This window comes from Chrysemys picta, chromosome 1 (genome assembly GCF_011386835.1).
Source record: "Chrysemys picta bellii isolate R12L10 chromosome 1, ASM1138683v2, whole genome shotgun sequence".
NCBI classification, from domain to species: domain Eukaryota; kingdom Metazoa; phylum Chordata; order Testudines; family Emydidae; genus Chrysemys; species Chrysemys picta.
Genome location: NC_088791.1, coordinates 281,914,855 through 281,936,333, shown reverse-complemented (window position 1 = coordinate 281,936,333; position 21,479 = coordinate 281,914,855). Strand labels below are relative to the sequence as shown.

The 21,479-nt window shown below is 39.8% G+C and overlaps 1 protein-coding gene across 16 annotated transcripts in view; it reads right to left on the bottom strand.

Moving 5' to 3' along the window:
* PCDH9 (protocadherin 9) overlaps window positions 1–21,479 on the bottom strand; it is an 890,445-nt gene that overhangs the window by 469,447 nt on the left and 399,519 nt on the right. Inside the window, exon 3 of one of the 16 annotated variants that reach the window (XR_010597755.1) lies at window positions 14,155–14,180. The exons of the other annotated variants lie outside the window; for them this stretch is intronic. The gene's annotated coding sequence lies outside the window, so the exon portion shown is untranslated. The remainder of the gene's footprint in view (window positions 1–14,154; window positions 14,181–21,479) is intronic. 16 annotated transcript variants of the gene reach the window in all.

Sequence of the window (21,479 nt, the reverse complement as noted above, 5' to 3'; positions counted from 1 at the left end):
CTCTAAGGTGCCACAAGTACTCCTGTTCTTCTTAAAACTATTCTAGTAAGTCAAGTTCAAAGAGATACTACTGCCATTTTGGAAACAACTGTGTGGCAAGAATGTATGGCTCCCACAATGCAATGCAAATGAGATATATTGGTCTGCATCTAAGGACATGCTGCCAACCATGACTCTGTGGCGCCCTGCGTCAATTTCCCCACAGGTTGTCCAGACTAATCTACAGAGGCCTATGCTCAATAACAAAACTCCTGCTTGGGGACTGGTTTATTAACATAAAATCAATCTAAAGTAAAATCTCTTCTGACTCACTGAGATCGGATGGCGGGGGCGGTAGGCAGAGGCCCCTTCCTTGAGCCTGTGTCTGCTGAACTCCAGGCTGCTCCTTCAGCAGGCTCCCCAACTGCTACCTTCCTGAGCCTTTTCAGCAGTAGCTCTCCACTCTCTCTCTACCCATAATGCATTCATTTCCCTTTACAAGGCCAGGTGCCTTCCCTCAGGCCAAACTGGGCAGCAGTAATATCAATCATAGCTGCACTGGACAATCACCCTGAGACAATCTGCCATAATTTTAAAGCAATAACACTACAAATATGTCAAGGTTTCTGTATATGTATTTTGAGGACTTACATCTGTAACTGAATCATGAATGCCAGCCTAGGGGTGGGTTTCTCACTGTAAAAAATATTTTGTGAGCCCTTTTACCCCTTTCAGTTAGGGAAAATTCAATTTATTATTTATGCTTTTTAAGGATAGGAGAGGAACATTATTTTTTGGGGGGGGGAATTATATTATCTTAAGTTAGAAGTAGTCCTACTAAATCACTCATCAATATAGCTATATATTAAAACAAAGTGATAAGAAGACCGCTCGACGTTACAAAGAAATAGCTCAAATCTTAAATGGATAAAATATGAAGGCTGTTTAGTTTGCTTGCATGAGGGAACCAGACAATTGATTAGCCTGATAAAGGAACTAGATTAGTCTGAAGGTTGTTTAGTTTATCCAGGCACAAGGACCATACAACTGCCTAGAAAATTAGGGCATCATTCATATTACCAATAAAAATGAAAGAAACATGTATATGTTTGTTATTAACATACTTCCCTGATGACACCGCCACTTCAGCTACAGGACAGCATTCCTTTCACTCTTTAGAAATCACAATAGAACAATGAAATATACCCTGGTTACATAAGGCATACATAAGCTATGCCAAGGTAGATGAGGCAGTAGTGAAGTGATAATATAAATACATTACTAGCTGTCTTCACAGCTCAGTAACCACTCTTCCTCCTATACTCCTTGCCTCACCCCTCCCCGAGCCAACCAAAGAAAAGCACCCACATCTTTAGGGCCAATTTTTGCCCTTAGTTATACCTACCTATTCAACCTCACTGACTTCAAAGGGGGAAGTATGTTTCCTCCTTGACCTCCATCTCTAGTTAATACTGTCTCATTATTCCAAAATAAAATATCAGGGTAATCTCCCTCACATAATCAGTATCTCCATCCCTAGTTTCAGGGCTTATTCCTTATTTAAAAAAAAATAGAAATATTTCAAAATCTCTCTCTCTCACTCTTTCTGACACACCCACACACACACACACACACACACACAAAACCATCCCACCCCTCCTCTTACTTCCTCAGTGCTAGAGAACTGGTGTTTTTTGTTTTGTTTTTTTCCCCCTCTCTGCAGCCTCAGTGGTATGTTGGTCAGGAATTGCTAATGTCATCTGTTAGTGCACTGCTTTTATTCAGACTTATATATAACTATAACAATTTCATTACAAGAAAAACAAACTAACTGTCATATGGTTGGCTAAAACCAGTCACATAAGAGATCAAGAAGTTTCAGATGTGTACCTTCTCATACATGAACTATACTGAGGTTTTGGATTATGTTAATCAATTAGATTACATACACAAGTAGTTACATCCTCATTGTCTTAGTTTTTCCAATTCAAACTCTATCTTCCAATTAGATTTTAGCTTTAAAAAGCCCTGTAAAATCTTAGAAAATTATGACCACAACAATAAAAGTTTTCCAGCTAGCGCTGTTGAAACTATTTAAAAAAAACAACAAGTATATACCTATCTATATTGACTTGGGGTTTCAGTGAACATCAAAATTCATAGTCTCTCTAGTTTTATATTGACCTTAATTTCACCTCAGTCAATAGTTACCTTTTGGGTCAATAACTCCTGATGATCACTTCAACAGAAGTCAATATTATAGCAAGTGTCTGATAGTGCCAGCTACAGTTAAGGTTGAAAAATAGTTGAAAACAGGCAGCTGTAATGGAAAACACTCATCTTCTAAATGTTGCCCCGGTAGTATTCTGGTGAACTGAGAGCACTCTAATTCTTCGTTCTATTTCAGTTATTGGTCTCTAAAACAATTTCATTTCCTCAGCCACAGAGGAAGGAATTATGGATAAAGTAGATGGTTTCTCAAAACATATACATTTTGTTATGATTCTGACAACAGTGTTTACCTATGAGTTGTTTTATCCTATTTGACAGACACTATAAGCAGGAATACAGTAAGCAATGAAAATATCTCTCTCTGACATCAGTCTGTTATCAACATTTGTTGTTGTTAAACTTTGCTTTTTTTTAAGATGCATTTTTGGACATGTTGTTGTTCAATAGTTGTAATGATACTTAACTGCTGTGCCATGTTGTTTTGTATTCCTTATAACGGAAAATCACAGTTCATTAACTTACTGAAAGGCTTACTGATTTCTAAGCCTTTAGGAACAATGTTGTGGCTTCTGTTTACTTTGGGATGTTCAGTAATAACAACATTTAACAAATTCCTCCCAAAGGAATATGGATATGCAATAAAAATGTGTTACTTCTAAGTTGTATTTTCAGGCTTTAGATGAAAGATCCAACAGCATAAACAAAAGTGCTTTTCAAAGGTTTTATGAGAGAAGTATCTGAAGTCCAGGGTCTAAATTCTCAGTTACCAAGAGGTTACACCACTTCTCAGTCACCAAGAGCAAAACAAGGCTCTGGGCCTAAACACTGTTCTTCACTCATTGTCATAATACCCCCTTTCCAAGGAGATACCCACAAAAGAAGGCAAATTCTATTAAAATTTCTCAATATTTTCTAGGAGATGATCCACCTAATCACTCGGTTGGTAGGGACAGGATTTCTCCCATCCCAGTATAGTAAGCAGATACTTCAGTCCCTTAGAACTAGAAGATCTTAGGGGAATTACAGAGTCCAAGAGTGCCCTGCACAGAAGCAGAAAGCTCTCTGCACCAGCCTCTTTCATGGAAGCGTAACTCCCTGTGGAGTTGTGCTATGCAGTCCATCCAGAGAACTGATCTCAAATTTAGGGTTACCATATTTCAGCAAGCAAAAAAGAGGATGGGAGGAGCCCCGCCCTAGCCCCCCCCTGCCCTAGCCCCTCCCCTGTCCCTCCCACTTCCCGCCCCCCTCAGAACCCCCAACCCTCCCCCCGCTCCTTGTCCCGACTGACCCCTCCTGGGACCCCTGCCCCTAACTGCCCCCCAGGACTCCACCCCCTACCTAAGCCTCCCTGCCTCTTGTCCCCTGACTGGCCCCGCCTGAGGCCCTCCCCCCATCCTAACTGGCCCCCTAGAACCCTACCCCCTACCTGTCCCTTGACTGCCCCAACCCTTATCCACACCCCCAGACAGAGCCCTGGGACTCCCACGCCCCATCCAACCACTCCCCACCCCCTGACAGCCCCCCCCAGAACTCCCGACCCATCTAAACCCCTCTGCTCCCTGTCCCCTGACTGCTCCGATCCCTCTCCCCACTCCTGCCCCCTGACAGCCCCCCCCAGAACTCCCAAACACCCCCCCCGCTCCTTGTCCCCTGACTGCCCCCTCCTGGGACCCCTGCTCCTAACTGCCCTCCAGAACCCCACCCCCTACCTAAGCCTCCCTGTTCCTTGTCCCCTAACTGCCCCCCCGGACCCTACCCCCTACCTGTACCCTGACTACCCAAAACCTTATCCACACACCCCCAGAAAGCCCCCCCCCAAACTCCGACCCCCCCCCACTCCCTGTCTCTTGACTGCCCCCTCCAGAACCTCCCTGCCCCTTCTCCGACCCCCTGGCTCCCTTACCCTGCCACTCAGACCAGCGTGCTGGGGAGGAGGAGGAGCAGGGGGAGGAGCTCCAGACTGCCGGTGCGAACGGCTGGCTGGTGATCTGCGAATGCAGGGAGGGAGGGAGGGAGGGAGTGCTCTCAGCTGCAGGAGAGAGGAGGGGGAAGTGGAGGAGCGGCTCTCTCTGGCTGTCGGAGCCCCATGTAAGTGGCACCATCCGGCCGGCTGCCCTATCAGCCGCGCGCGCTCTGCATGGGGGTGGGGGGCAGGTGGGAAGTCCGGACATTTACAAATTCCCCCCGGACGCTATTTTTAACTCTAAAAGCCGGACATGTCCGGGGGAATCCGGACGAATGGTAACCCTACTCAAATTCCTGTTCTGAGGGGAAGACAGGGAAGGGGAGTTTCATGGTGTATGGAGATATCACTACATAACCTAATGCTGATGGGTTATTATCTTAACTAGACGAATCCTTGTGGAGAGGGAAGGATGACATCACAAAAAGAACCATTCAGTGGGACTCTGAGCAGCAATAGATCAGCTTGCAGAACTACCCAAATAGATTCAGCTTGCAGAACTGGGGCATGTGTGTGTATCTATGCATGTGTTATTGCCTTCTAGAAGCTGGCCTACAGAGCTGACAAATTTCAGAGGATCTTCTACTACATGATCCATTAACTGTGATTTTTAGCAGAAAGATTACAGTTCCCCCCCCCAGTACAAGCTATGGAGAAGTATGAGAGATTCATTTCTTAATATGTCTGCTGGCTGCAAAACATGGGTTAATCACAGCCAGATTCTTACTTAGACCTGAAAAAAACAGAAGCATTTTTTTAAATTGGAATAGAAGTAGGCTTCGCAGAATTGACTTTTTTTTTTTTAAACTAAATTCACCGGATAATATTGATGTTTACCGTTAATCTTTTTTTTCCTGTTTTTAGCTATTTAAATTTTCAGCTCTGGGAAACTATGGAGGATCAGATAATATTTGTTTAATGGCAGTGGATGTTGAGATTCAAAAAGTTAAAGTTTTATAAACTGATAAAACACAAATTGTCATCACCTTATGTCAAAACATACAAAGAACATGAAACTCTGATAAGTTTTCAAGCAGCTTTTTTCTTACTTTGCCTATCTCTAAATTTTGATCATCATCAAAACAGAAATAGATGCAAATATTTATTCACCAGTTTATATGTGTATGGTGAAATCAACATTTACCAATAAAGACGTAACCTTTCCAAGCCTAAATACCACTGTAATTCCTCTCCCTTGTTCCCGAACAACCGTTTTAGCTTATTTGGGGAGAAAGGCAAAAAGAGTCCTGTGGTGTCCTTGAAGCCTGGGGGCACTTAAATTGCAAACAACCACTGCTCCCTTCAGTCTCTTCTAGGAGAAATCTGTTTAAATAGCTAATTTAAAAATAAAACACCCAAAAACTTGCCAACAGAGCAGGACGTCAAATTTAAACCATAATGCAAATGTGAGAGTTCATTCCCAAAGTCTGTCCAACTAGGGTATGTCTACTTTGCAGCTGGGAGTGAGCCTCCCAGCCTTGGTAAACAAACTCGTGCTAATGGAGCTCAAGCTAACGCACTAAAAATAGTAGTGTGGAAGTAGCTCAAGCAGCAGCTTTGGCTCTGAAGCTGACACAACCCTCTGGGTTGCATTATACCCGTTATCAACCACTATTAGGAATACTGAATTAAATGGACAAGTAGTCTTCTTTAAGTAAGATGGGACACACAGTGCTGGTTCCATTCAGAATAGCAGAGTGGAACTTGTATTGATATTGATTTCAGCAGAACTTCACATTTAAGTCTAAAAAATGAATTTATTACTCTAAAATAATGTAGGGACGAAATTTTCCATACATTTATCCAGTGGTGAAACAGTACCCTACAGACATAGCATGCATCTATGGCAATGCTAATTCTTATTTCAATTAGAGCTTACTAGCTCTCTTGTGCCTCATTTTTACAAGGAAAAAAATGAGAAAGGCATCCCTGTGATTAGCTCCTACAGCCACCTTTTCTCTGTATAGTCTGAAATGACAGCCACAGGGGTAAAAATGATTGCACTAAAATGTCTACTAATGAGGCCCCTGTAGTACTGCTCCAAGAAGGACCATTACATACTACATTTGTCAATTTCATCTCTCTCGCTTTCTTTTTCATCATCTGGAAAAATACTGATTAAGAGATTTTTTTTTAAAGGAATTATTCTTGTTTAACCTTCGTAATAATGATGATTGCCTTTTTGTAAACCTAAAATATTCAACACTGAAACTAAAACATTAACTGTTACAACTTCCAACTGATTTTCTTCTCCGTTGCTAGATATTGTGTTATACTAGAGATGTATATATTAGCCAAACATACGTCTACTGGGTTCTAGACTGCGAGGCATGCAAAATGACTGCAATATCCTCACTGATTCACAGCAAGCCACAATGTGTAATGGAAGACTAGTATAACTTCCTATACCTGTTAAAAACGTGTTCTTGATAAAAGTTTCTACCTGGTCTTAACATATGAAAGATAAACAAAGGAAAGGGAACAAGACGGAATTAAAACAAAAATAATTGAACAAACAGAATAAGGACATAGTAAGTAGGTACAGAGGAACCATGTGAGGACTAAGAAAATTACAAGGTGGTTGATGAGGTCTGGATAAATGGGGTGCGGAGAACGGAGAAAGAGAGAAACACAGGAGCGAATTTTAAAATTTGCCGAATTCAGGTTTACTCCAATGGTATAACAACAATGCAAGTGACCACAATACTGCAACAACTGAAATTGACTGAAAATAGTAATAGAAACCAGTGGATACTCCCAATAGTTATAGTAGAGGGAGAGTTTAATAGACCCAGAAAGGATGATCAAAAATTCATAGTGGATCATTTGACTTTGAAAGTCTCTAACTTGGATCTTGTCAGAAAATGTGGCACCTCCGGCAAGAATAAAAAACAACAACAAAAAACAATTTGTGCCTGGTCCTCTGCAGCAGTGCAAGACAGGGAGAGGATGAAAGGAACCTTTCCTCCCTTTAAATACTTATACCAAAGACAGACAATCCCAGTCCTGTGCTGAAGGACAAGGAGTGGTCCAGGTTAATGTTCACAGCAACATTAGCCTACCTCATGGAGGCAGGACTATAGGGCAAACGCAGCAGAAGCAACCTCAGAGGGTATGTCTACATTGCGTCCGGGAGCAAGCCTCCAGGCCTGGATCAACAGATTGTGCTACAGGGCTTGCAACAGTGTACTAAAAATAGACTCTCAAACCTACCTCTTCCCTCAGGCTTGAGTGCCTGTGTCATAACTATAAAGGGAAGGGTAACAGCTGTCCTGTGTACAGTACTATAAAAATCCCTCCTGGCCAGAGACTCCAAAATCCTTTTCCCTGTAAAGGATTAAGAAGCTCAGGTAACATGGCTGGCATCTGACCGAAAGGACCAATAAGGGGACAAGATACTTTCAAATCTTGGGGGGTGGAGGGTGGAAGGCTTTTGTTTATGCTCTTTGTTTGGGAGTTCGTTCGCTCTTGGGACTGAGAGGGACCAGACATCAATCCAGGTTCTCCCCATCTTTCTAAACAAGTCTCTCATATTTCAAACTTGTAAGTAAAAAGCAAGGCAAGGCGTCTTAGTTTTACTTTGTTTTCTCAACTTGTTCTCTCAACTGGAGTGTTTATCTCTGTTTGCTGTATTTTGAACCTGAGACTAGAGGGGGGTCCTCGGAGCTCTTTAAGTTTGATTACCCTGTAAAGTTATTTTCCATACTGATTTTACAGAGATGATTTTTACCTTTTTTCTTTAATTAAAAGCCTTCTTTTTAAGAACCTGATTGATTTTTCCTTGTTTTTAGATCCAAGGGGGTTGGATCTGTATTCACCAGGAGTTGGTGGGAGGAAGATGGGGGAATGGTTAATTTCTCCTTGTTTTAAGATCCAAGGGGGTTGGATCTGTATTCACCAGGGAATTGGTGAAAGGTTTCTCAAGGCTTCCCAGGGAAGGGAATTAGCTTTTGGGAATGGTGGCAGTGGACCAGATCTAAGCTGGTAGTTAAGCTTAGAAGTTTTCATGCAGGCCCCCACATTTGTACCCTAAAGTTCAGAGTGGGGAAGCAGCCTTGACAGCCTGAATTCCAGCCTGGATTACAATGTCAAAGCAACATCAACACAGCTGTTTCCAGTGTGCTAGTCAAGCCCTACTACCACAAATCTATGGACCAAGGCTGGGAGGCTCACTCCCAAATGCAGTGTAGACATACCCAGAGAGGAAGTACATGTTGCATCCTGTAAAAGGCAGGCTAGGGCACCGACACATATCCCAACATTGTTCCTGTAAGTCTTGTGTCTGCCTTAGGTTCCATGCCCCTAGGAGACCCCATTAGGGAGATCTGCCTTCATTTCTCTCTGACAGCAGGGCTGGGCTTTAAAGTTACCATCCCATAACCTCTAATGACAACCCATGCAACTCTGAGAGAAAAGTAAGTACTTATGTGCACACCAATGTTTATTGTTTTGTATAAATATCTGTGCTTCCCTTTATTTCTGAAGGCTACAAGCTTGTCAAGTGACAAATCATGGACAGCATGTCCTCCCTTAATTACAGATTGCTCATCATATAGTATGAACCTATTATTTTTAGCAAAAGCGTTATTACCTCTTGTTAGTATGTACCACGCTTTTATTTCGCTGCACTTTGGCACTTACAGTAGGATGGGATAATTGCATCAGTCTTTGAAATACCTCATCAATGAGATTAGTGAGAGAAGATTCAGGAGGAACTATTTGTAGCTAAGAGGAGTAATTGTTTGGACATCCTCTTGTTGCTTCAAAACATAGTGGACCTGATTCTATTTACACTTTATACCACTCTAGTATTTTAAAAGGGCTTTAAAGTGGGTATAAACAGTAATTTATTTTACAAATTTACTTTACAGAAAGGAGTAAAAGTGGCCTTAGTTTAAATAAGAATCAGGCCCAGAATATTTAAACATTTCCATAGAATGTGTTTCAAACTCATGCTGCTGGTAGCAGAGAACATACAGTAACTTCTCACTTAACGTTGTAGTTATGTTCCTTAAAAATGTGACTTTAAGCGAAACCATAAGAATTAATGTAAATGAGAGGGTTAGGTTCCAAGGAATTTTTTTGCACACACATATACATATACACACACACACATATATATATATATATATATATATATATATATATATATATATACACACACACACACACACACACACACTATAAGTTTTAAACAAACAATTTAATACTGGTATACAGTGATGATGATTGTGAAGCTTGGTTGAGGTGGAGGAATCAGAACAGAAGGTGGGATATTTCCCTTACTGCTAAATGATGAATGAGCAATTGGCTGAGCCCTCAAGGGTTAACTCTCTCACTCTACAAGGCAGCAGTAATGGAGGGAGATATGCACATTTTCCCTTTAAGTACACCGCCTTGTTAATTAGATCAGCTTGCTGAGACCACAGCTCCTGCAAGTTCCCTCCGTCCTGAGCCCTGGTGTGTGTCCCCTGCTCTATGAAAGATGGGGTAAGCGGGGTGCAGGAGCAGGGGGGAGATGGACACCCTGACATTAGACCCCCTCTTCCTTCCCTCCTCCCCCCCCCCCCCCCCCGGCACAGCAAGCAGGAATCTCAGGGAGCAGCTCCAAGGCAGAGGGCAGGAGCAGCACATGACAGTGCGGGGAGGGACAGCTGCAATTGATAGCCTGCTGGTTAGCTGCTGCACAGGAAACTTAGGGGAGAAAGAGCTGATAGGGGGCCTGCCGGTCCATCCTGGTTCCAAGCCCCCACCAGCTAGTTGCAACGGGTTGCTCTTCCTGCAAGCAGTAGACAAAGCAGGTGGCTGCCAAATGACCTTAGAAGGGAGCATTACACAACTTTAAACGAGCATGTTCCCTAATTGATCAGCAACGTAACAACATTATCCAGGTTGACTAAGTGAGGACTTACTGTATTTGTCACTCTTTATAACTGCAATATTATTCCTGATTTTAGCAGGCTGTTAAAATGGCTCTCCTCACAAGGTTTGCAGGGAGGTAAGAAGGAATGGTAGCTATGAAGTAAAGATTAGTAGACCAATATCTTAACTAGAGGTACTAGAAGAGTAATTTCATCTATCTTGTAAATTCTACATCATCTTGTGAGTAAGAAATTACAAAATCTGAAAGAGTTGTAAAATTGTTTTGAGACCTACTATAGTTTGTATCTCTGTGTGCACGCGCACACACACACACACACACACACACACACACGTGTACAAGGATATTCCTAAAATAATTGAATCTTTCCATATAGTTAGTGTAGCTCCTGAAAATGGGAAGGGCCACAATAAATTAAAAAAAAAAAAACATTTTTGAATAGCCTAAAATTCTCCTTTTAACTCCATATTTAGGCCCCTGCTTGATTTTGAAAAGTGCTGAGCACTCACCAGCTCCTATTAACTTTCTTATTAGCTTAGGGTTCTAGGCTCTCTCCTATCTGTATGTAGAAGTATTGGTATGAGACTTTAAATTTCAAATCAGTTTTCTTTAGGACTACTTAGTAAACTGAATATGTTTTTTGATATCCCCGAGTAAAGGTATCCCCGTGTGATATCCCTGTGATATCCCAGTGTGATATCCTCCTTGGTAAAGATCCCATGCTCTTTGCAAATAAATCTCACCTCAGACCTGTTAAACTCACTTCACCAAACACATCTGGATATTTATCCATAAAGATTAACATTTAATGTATCTACAGAAAGCTCATAACTTGTCAAGACTCAATCACTGTCAGCTATATGTACAGGTAATATTTAAGGAATAATGTATTTATTTTGAAAGTAGGCTTTATGTGGAGTAGAAATTTGTCACCAGGAAGTATTGTGTCTCAGTGATGACCCATTCAAGCAAGAGGGAGTTCTCAACCTTTCCTCATCAGCCACTGAGGTAATGCAAGTTTCTTTTATCTACACTTGCTATATCCCAGAACAGTCCATGGAAAAGCATCAAAGATAATTGCAAACAACTGAAACCACTTAGAGATGAAAAGGAACATTATAGCAGGCAGGAGATCTCTATAGCTATCAATAAAGACAAAAGATGGAAGGTCGGAAAAGGCGCTCTATCCATTCACTAAGGAACCCCCTTAAGAAATTTGGGGCTTTCATGAATAGTTGGATTCTGGTTCTTGTGAAACCACCCAGCTCTGAAACAGATTGAACTCTATGGGGAAAACCTAATTTATTAAAATAGGACAAGTAACGACACCTCTACCCCGCTATAACACTGTCCTTGGGAGCCATAAAAACTTACCGCGTTATATCAAACTTTCTTTGATCTGCTGGAGTGCGCAGCCTCGCACCCTCCCGGAGCACTGCTTTACCGTGTTATATCCAAACTTGTGTTATATCAGGTCGCATTATATCAGGGTAGAGGTGTATTGATTAATGTAGACCTAAGTTCGCATTTTATTATTTTGTTTTGTGTGGTAACCATTTGCTTCCATCATTTTCTGTCACTAATAGTTAAATCTTTACTCTCTTATAAATAAACTTAGTGCTGTTTTATTAGAAGTGCTCACAATTGCTGTGTGGTTTACAGGATCAAGAGTTTAAGGTAAAATTGGTAAACTGTGGTACACTGCAAATTTCTGAGAGTAACCAGGGTCAGCAGCTGAAAATCACAGTGGAACAAATCAAAGGAGAGTGCTTGCGTGGCTCAAAGGCTGGAAGTGTCTGGGAACTGACACCCATCTGCTACAAGAAAGGCTCCCTCTCACTGGAGGCCAGGGAATGAGGTGACACCCAGCCCAGGGTGCCCCAAGAACAGTCACACCCAACTTCTGCTGTCTAGTATTATAGCTTAAAGGCTGTGCAGGAAAGGGTTCATGGATTTCTGCTGTGCAAATGAATTCATTACCTTATTTATTTTTTATCAAATCTGGGGAAGCATAAATCACATAGATTAAATATTTATAGCCCGGCCATATGATCAGATTAGTCCAGCTATTTAAATCTGCTGTCAGTTGTCTCGACAATGGAACAAATTTGGCTTTACATGATGATTTCTACTCAGACACTGCTCAGCCCCTCCCCATTAAAAACCTTTTTTTGCTCTTTGAAAATGATAGGATGAAGGGTAACGATATGCATATAAATAGAAGTACCCAGGAATCCTTTTAAATTGAGTCTGAACCTTGAAACCCCACTATCAGTTAAACAGTATTTAATCCAGGGGTGGGCAAACTTTTTGACCTGAGGGCCACATCTGGGTGAAGAGATTGTATGCAGGGCCATGACTGTAGGTCTGGGGCAAGAGGTTGGAGTGCGGGAGGAAATGCGGGGTGTGGGATGGGGTGCAATTTGCAGGAAGGGGCTCAGGCAAGGGGATGGGGTGTAGGTGGGGTGTGGGGTGCAGGAGGGGTGCAGGGTGTGGCATGGGCTCAGGGCAGGTGGTTGGGGGCTCAGAGCATAGGGTTGGGGTACACGAGGGGATAAGGATTGCAGGAGGGGGCTCAAGGCGGGGTTGGGATGCAAGAGGGGTGTGGCAGGGGGCTCAAGGTAGGGGGTTAGGGAGCTCAGGGCAGGGTTGGGGCGTGGGGTGCAGGAGGGGTTCGAGGTGCAGACTCTGGCCTGGCACAGCTTTCCTCAAGCGGCTCCAGGGTGGCAGCGGCATATGCAGCAGTCCTAAGGCAGGCTCCCTACCTGCCCAGGCCCCGCGCCACTCACAGAAGAGGCCAGCTTGTCCAGCAGTGGCTCCTGGGGGTGTGGCAGACGGCTCCGCTCACATTGCCCTCACCTGTTGGTACCACCCCCTGAAGCTCCCATTGGCCATGTTTCCCCGTTCCCCATAGATTGTGCTTCCCTGATTTAATCCATTCTTTAACATTTATACAATCTAATCAGATCCATCTATTGCATACTGTGTTGGCAAGGCAATAGACTCCTTCACAACCATCTGAAATCAGTCAGAAGGTTTAAAAAAAGAGGAAGTTCATGAGTACGCAGCACAAAAAAAATTGAGAAGTTGAGGACAAAATTAATCAAAGAACCAATGGACATGAAGAGAAGAAGTTCTTTCATTGCCTATACATCAGTGCTAAGAGCCTGGGTAACAAACAAGAAGAACTGGAATTGCTCACTTATGAATATAAATTTGATATAGTTGGTATTATGAAACCAGGTGGGATGATCCACAGTACTGGAATGTTAAAAATCAATCGTTATAATGTATTTAAGAAAGATTGAGTTGGCAAAAGGGTAGTGGGAGTGGCACCCAAGGTAAAAAATGGTATTACCTGTTCCTGAGTCACTAAACTCAGAAGAAAATGATCTTGAATGCTCATGGATCAATGTCTAACAGATAAAGCATAAGAAGTGATGTTAGCTGGTGTCTGCAACAGACCACCAAATCACACTAAGGATCAGCAAAAAGAAGAACAGGAGTACATAAGCTTTCGTGGACTACAGTCCACGAAAGCTTATGCTCTAATAAATTTGTTAGTCTCTAAGGTGCCACAAGTACTCCTGTTCTTCTTTTTGCGGATACAGACTAACACGGCTGCTACTCTGAAACTAAGGATCAGGATGACTAGCTCCTTATGCACCTTTCTACAGTGTGTAAGAACCAAAAGCTGTGTGATCATGGGGAACTTCAATTTGACTGACATATGCTGGAGGTCTCATGCTGCCAGTATTAAAATATCTTGGAACTTTTAAATATTATACATGATAATTTCTTAACAAAAAGTGTTACACCGAACACAGGGGAATTCTTTATTAGCCTTTTTCCTAACAGATCACAGAACCAAAAATTAATGGTAGCTTACGTACATGTATTCATGACATGATTTATAATGTGCAAGCAAAATAAAGTTCCAATCAGTAATAGATATACCTAGTGCTTTAATAGGGTTAATTTAACAAAGCTGAAAACAATTATGAGACAAATAAGCTGGGAGAAATATTTTGATCAGAAAAATGTGAATGATAATTGGGAATCATTTAAGAACACCATACTAGATGCCGATAAAACTTACCTGGTTTAGAGGGCAAGGGAAGGCAGCTGTAAAAATAAAAATAATACATGACAATGAATGAAAGGAGAATTGATAGTAATGAATATAAATCAGCAGTTAGGAATGTAGAAAATTGCTAAGGGAAGCCAGGAGACACAAGGAGCAATCAATGGCCAGTAGAGTTACGGGTATAAGAAGAAGTTTTAAAAATATATATATTTGGAACAAAATGAATCGTGGAAATGGTATTGGTCTGTTATTAGATGGAAATAATAGAATTATCAAGAATAATGCAGAAAAGGTAGAAGTGTTCAATAAATATTTCTGTTCTGTATTTGGGAAAAAACAGACTATATAGTCTTATAATGTGGTGATAATACTCTTTCCATTCCACTAGTATCTCTGGAAGACGTTAAATGAACACTACTAAAATCAAACTCTCTTTTAAAATCAGCTGGTCCAGATAAACTTAAAATTCTTGAATACAAGAGGTGTCCAGGAGATTAGTGGACCGTTAAATGTTGATGTTCAATAAGTCTTGGAGCACTGTTAAAGTTCCAAAAGACTAGAAGACAGCTAATGTTATGCCAGTTTATTTTTTAAAAAGGGTAAATGGGATGACCTGGATAATTATAGCTGGACATTGATCCCAGGCAAGGTAATGGAGAGGCTTTTTATGTGACTTGATTAATAAAGTAGTAAAGTAATTAAGGAAAATCAACATGGGTTTATGGAATATGGATCCTATCAAACTACCTGGATATCTTTCTTCTTTTTTCCCCATGAGATGATAAGTTTGGTTGATAAAATAATAATGTTGAAATAATAGACTTCTGCAAGGCATTTGATTTCATAATACACAACATTTTGATGGAAAAAACTAAAATGATATAAAATTAACATAGCACACATTCATGTATTAAAATGTATTACAAATTAACTGATAGGTGTCAAAATTAACCATAAACAGGGAATCATCATCAAGCAGGTGTGTTTACAGTGGGGTCCATAGGATCAGTACTTGGACCTATGCTATTAAAAAAAATTATCAATGACTTGGAAGAAAACAAAATCATCACTGATAAAGACTGCAGATGATCCAAAAATTGGGGAAGTGGTAAATAATGAAGAGGACAGGTCACTGATTCAGAGCAATCTGAATCGTTAGGTAAACTGGGCGCAAGCAAACAATATGCTTTTAAATACAGCTAAATGTAAATGTACACATCTAAGAATAATATGGCTTACATTTTTTCTTGCAGTATGGAGGACTCTATCCTGGAAAGCAATGGCTCTAAAAAAGTTTTGGGGGTCATGGTGGATCATCAGCTCCCATTGTGACACTGTGGCCAAAAGAGATAATGCGATCCTGGGATGCACAAACAGTGGAATCTTGAGTAGGAACAGAGAGATTATTTTACCTTTGTACTATTTGTCACTGATGTGACTTCTGCTGTGTCATTGTGTCATGTTCAGATGTTCATAATTCAAGAAGGATGTTGATCAGGTGGAGAGGGTTCAAAAAGAGCCACAAGAATGATTACAGAATCCGAAAACGTGATTTAGTGATAGACTCAAAAAGCTTAATACGTGTAGTTTAACCAAAAGGAGGAATGATTTGATTACAATCTACAGGTATCTCCAAGGGAAACAAATATTTAATAATGGGCTCTTCAATCTAACAAAAAATAACACAATCCAATGACTGGAATTGAAGCTAGACATATTTAGAATAAAAATAAAGCATACATTTTTAATGGTAAGTTTAATTAACCATTGGAACAATGTATTAAGTGTCATGGTTGATTCTCCATCACTTACCATTTTAAAATCAAGACTGGACATATTTCAAAAAGAATATGCTCTAGGAATTATTTTGGGGAAGTTCTATGGCCTGCGCTATAAAGAAGGTCAGACTATCTGATCACAATGGTCCCTTCTGGCCTTGGAAACTATAGATCTAAGAAGAATATAATTTTCACTTCTTGGGGCTGGGATTGAAGTTTGTAGACTAGTCAGATATAACAGAGCCAGAACCAACTGAAGATAGTCCCATGGCTGTCATGGCAGCCACAAACTTCTGTGTCTGTCCAGAAGAATCACCATCTCTCAGCACACTAACGTCACCAAACATCAAGACTTCGTATCTCCAGCACCCGAATAGTCAGAAACCCGAGAAACTCTTCCAGAACTTCTTTGCTTCTCAAGTCCATCCTCAACCCGTCCTAGGATTCATGCCCCAGTAAGAGAAACATACAGAGAAAGGCTGGGAACCTGCTACTCCTGAGATTAGGTGCAAAAAGAAAGTCACTTTTCCTAATCCCCTACATAATACTTTGTGTTTTCATGGCAGACCTTTTAATAGTTTTGTAAATCCAAGGTAAGGGACAAAACATGAATTTTGAACAGTTATTATTAGGGATTGGTCTTAATAAAAAATTCAAGAAAATCAAAACAGATTCACATTCAGATTTTAAATCTAAACTTGCAGGTTATATTTCTCGTTATAATAGGTCAGAACCAGGTACCCTGAAATTTCAGAAGGTTTAGATTTGGATCTAGAATGCAAAACCCAAATCTCTTTTTGGATTTTGGTTGGCCCAAAATAGAAATATGAAATTTGGAACTCAAACTAGTTCTGATCTAAGGTTTTTGTTTTGTTTATACTTGTCTGCAATATTGGATGTTATTTTATATTAATTATTATTCTCTTGGTTGCTAGCTACTCGACTCAGTTAACTAAAAAGTGGTAAATTTCTTTAATTGTATTATGTTTGTTTTTAGTTAAAGCACTGCCATTAGCCATTTTTCTTGGAGGGCTCAGTGGAATCCAGGAGGAGGACAAAGTGTCAACTCATAAAGCTTGGTGTAGGCAATTCTTGAGATTCAGGTGCTGTCATTTATCCTGACATTAATTTCAATATCTGTCAGTTGGGCAATCTGTATTGGTTTATAAGAACTGAAACAAAACAGATAGCTAATAGGGAAGTTCTTTAAAGCAGGGACAATCCATGGACATTGGCCAATTTAACTATGATCTCCTTTTTAGAATGAAAATATAAAGATATACAGAAAATTCAATGAATGCTTCAGTCCGGTACATGATAGCAGTAGCAGGCAACAATATGCTTTGTTTATTTCAGCAGTGTCGTATGTTTGTTTGAGTCTATGATTAGAGTTGGTCAAAATTTACTAAATTTTGACTAAGTCTTGTGTTGAAATTTTAAATTTTGATGGAAAAAAAACAGACTTTTTGTTAAAAAAATATTTTTCGGCCATTAGTGTTGCTTGAAGTTGTCTACATTTTGAAACTTCAAGTATAATTTTAGTTGAAATATTGATTTTTAAGGGGAAAACAAGAGACATATTCACAACAATATCCCCCATTTTTGAACGAGATTTCATTACTTTTAAGGGACAATGTTTTTGGTTTAAAAGACACAACTGAATGTATTCCACACATCTGTGTCTGCCATTTTTATGTCCACCTCTGTTAATTACCTGCTTATCCCCACATTCTATTATCCTTAAAAATGTTGGCCATTGTGTAATTATTGCATGAAAAGAGATAATTTTTTCCACTGCAGTAGAATGCTTCTTATTGGCTAGATTTGTAAAAAAAGAGTGAGAGACACAAAAAATAGTCTCTTAAATTTTCAAAGCTAGAACAAGTTGAAAATACACAATTATAGATTCAAAACTGCTTTAAAACTGGTGTTTAAATTTCAGTGTGTCTGGAACAACATCACCTATTATAGTTAAAGTTCTTATTACCTTTTCTTTATTTTTTAAAATGTCTGTGCCAATGGACTTGTTTCTTTATCATAACAAAACAATCCAATACAGCCAATCGACTGCTATGTTTTGTAGACTTTTAGTACTTCGATTTCCTCTATTACCTTTTGAATTTTTGTTTGACTAGGTCTTAGGGGACTTTTTATGTTCTGGTTCTAGAGGTTTTAGTCATTAATTTAGTTCATCCATACATGCCAGGTGCAATCTTTTACACCAAGCCGAGATAGAGATTAGTTCGCCCTTTGGCTGTGTCCCATAGTATGGATGTCTTAGCTTCAGACATATCATTTATTTTTAAGCAATCATTTAATATTGAACATACCTCATCCATTACCACTTTATACTTCAATTGTTCTTGTTTGTAAACTAATTTGAGGGTCATTTTTGGTGGAATTTTCAAATTAAACTCCACTATTATCAGAGCATGATCAAACTGTATTATTGTGCCAATTTCACAATTATTCAACTTGCCATTGTTTTCTCTGTTGATACTGTGTTTATTGACGTGTATATGTTATGCCTTATTAAAAAAAGATTTTGCCTCCAATCCTCAAATTCATATTCAAGTGTGTAGGGATCTACTTATCTCAGTATGATATGGATGATAAAATCTTGAGAGTATGCTCAGATATGCTGAGGGCTTTATGTTCTTTATCAGATTAATGCTGTATCAGTACTGGTCATCATTTATTTAAGGCCCACTCCAATTCCTAGAAAAGTTAATTGGAGAATTTCCATTGGCCTCACTGAGAGGTTGATCAGGCCCATAGTGTCAACACTATACTAGCATACTATATGTTTGAGTAATGTGTGGAGACAATGTCTCTGCTCTACAGTGCTCCACAAACCATATTTTTAAAATGCACATGTCAGTTGTGTAGGAGTTTCCTGCTTAGGAAAGCAATAGAAATATGGCGCTATTTTTTTTTTTTTTTTTGAACACTGGGATTTTCTGAATTGTGTTCTCACCTTCCAAAACTCAAACAATACTACAACAGTGGTTACCTCCTCCTCATTGTAATACAACTGCTATCACACTTTCTATCCTTGTTGAATAGTTTACCCCCATTGCTATATCAAAAGCTCCACTCCTTCTGCATCAATTGAAAGTCCAAAACAAAAGTCCAAAATCATCAACGAGTCTGTTTCCCTTTATGTCTTCTCTTACTGTTGGGATAAAAGACTGTTCCCTAGTAGTCTTTTAGGTGTAGAGAAATCCCACGGACAGGTTGTCTCTTTAGCCAAAGTAACAGGATACTCTACCCAGCCCTCTAAACACCTTTTAAAACCTACTCCTGGGTCCTTTGACGGTCGAGATCCTACAACGGGTCCTATTTTAGAGTGCCATGGCAGGTTCTGTTCCTTCCTCTGTCATACCTATCAAGATTCCAATACCATGGCAATAAACCAAGTTCTCAATTTCATCCAGAGGGAAGTCCATGTCTTCTTCTTTTGCAAAGTTCAGACCTTCTTCTCCATAAGTATACTAGCAATTTTTGTTTTGCTAAACAAACATGTTCTTTTGACTCACTCTTGCGAAAAATTCTCTAGCTCTCTTTTAATCTCTCCCATTTGGTCACTGTGTTGGTTAATGTCATTGATAATGAAAGGGGTGAAATTCTGCCCCCAAATAAGTCAATGATAGTTTTGCTATTGATGTTAATGAGATGAGGATTTCACCCAAGGTGAAGACAATGATGGAGCATCTACTTTCTGAACCCACCCCATGTGACATCACAATGCATCAATCAAACATTAAAAGCATTTATTAGCAGCCTGATTTATATGGAGATTTCCTCCTTTGTCTTCCTACATTGTGGCAGTCAACTCTTCTACTTATGTAAATTATATTCAATTTTATGAATCTGTATGCTTATATTGCCAAATGGTGTCACACCAAAGTTTATGGTATTAGTCAATTTGATTTAGTCAGGGGTATGATTCTAGATAATCAAGTCCTTATTGATTGAAAAATATATGTCATTAAAGTTTTTGCAATTTTGGAGTAGATCCTGGTTATTGAATATAAAGTGTAGGAGAAACAATACACTAAGGCAGATTCTCATTTTTCCCTACATAACGTCTTCGTTCCTTGACAAAGTTTCATCATCTAGGTTTGAAATCGTCTGTTTTCAGCTAGTTACCCTGGCCATACATACTTCTCCTTTGAATACAGTTGTACGGGTTTTACTGTTTCTCATATCTATGGGGAAAGAACTCACCAGTTTGGGAGAATGCCAAAGTATGAATTTTAATAAAAACATGTCAAACAAACTTTCCTTAAATCAGCTTAGGGATCTGGGGAAGCTTTTTCTTTTAAGTTTGGATTGCTGTACTTACTATAATTTGCTGCTGCTGTTTTAACACAGAAAGGAGGACATTTTAAACCTTAAAATTCTTTTTCAGCAATACCCATGAATTATTTTTAGGATATCATATTCTAATGAACTTAATGGTTAAATGTTGGACAGTGCATTGTCCCCCAGTTCTACATCCAGCCAGTTTAGAGATCTATAATACCCAGTGTACAGGAAAAGAAAATACAGTCTGAGGCCAGGCTCAAGACAAAGTCAGAGACTATGTGTGGGACACAGGCAGTAAGCTGTGGAGGCAAGACTGGGCAGCAAACAACCCAGAGCTGGAAATGGAGCATCTAAGAGCCAAACAGAGAGACATCCTGTTGCTCCCAGGCCAGACCAGCTGTAGTAGGAAGACATAGGGCAGCAGCATCCAGTGAGAATATTATGGAGGGGTGCTGAGACTCTCATCTTTTAGGGACCTACACTAAGGATCTGGTTTGAAAACTGCTGATTTGATCTTTTGTGTTGCAATTTAAAGGAACTGTGCCCAAGGTATTTCAGTTTCTGGAATAACTAAGTAAAATAATTATCTGCTACACAGAATATAAAAAGTTGGAACTCACTGGATCGCTGGAGTCTGTACAGCTGAGTGCTTGGAGTGCCTTCAGCACTTACCTCCAAGTTTGTAATATATACAGTGTATCCTACCAGACCAGGGAGGAGAGAGGGAGGAAGGGTATATAGTACTATATATCGATATATCACACACACATGCACACACACGCAAAAATCACTTTTGAAAATCTTGGCCCTATTATTCAAACGTATTACAAAAAATTTGAGGAGAACAGTGGAAGTCAAGAATGATCACGAACCATTGTTTTGATGCACCATAAGCAGAACCAAGAAAATGCCTTTTCAATTCAGCCAATGGAAAGAGCTAAACTGGAAATATTAAATAAATACATGGATTAATGATGCATTCGGCATTTCTCTGTCCCCCACATATCATTTAGTTATACATGCTGAAAAAGCCTGATAAATAAGTAGAAAAAAATAAGGAATTCCTGTACTCCTGAGTATCTTATTTTAAAAAAAAAATTCTTGGGATTTAAAACGCAGCCTAAAGCAAGTGATAATGCCAAAAGATTAGAAGCAAATATCCAGATAAGAAAGGACTGTGTAGGGAAGCCAAAATAAAATGATATTTTATAGCTCATTAACTTCTCAAATGGAGCATAGGGGTGATGG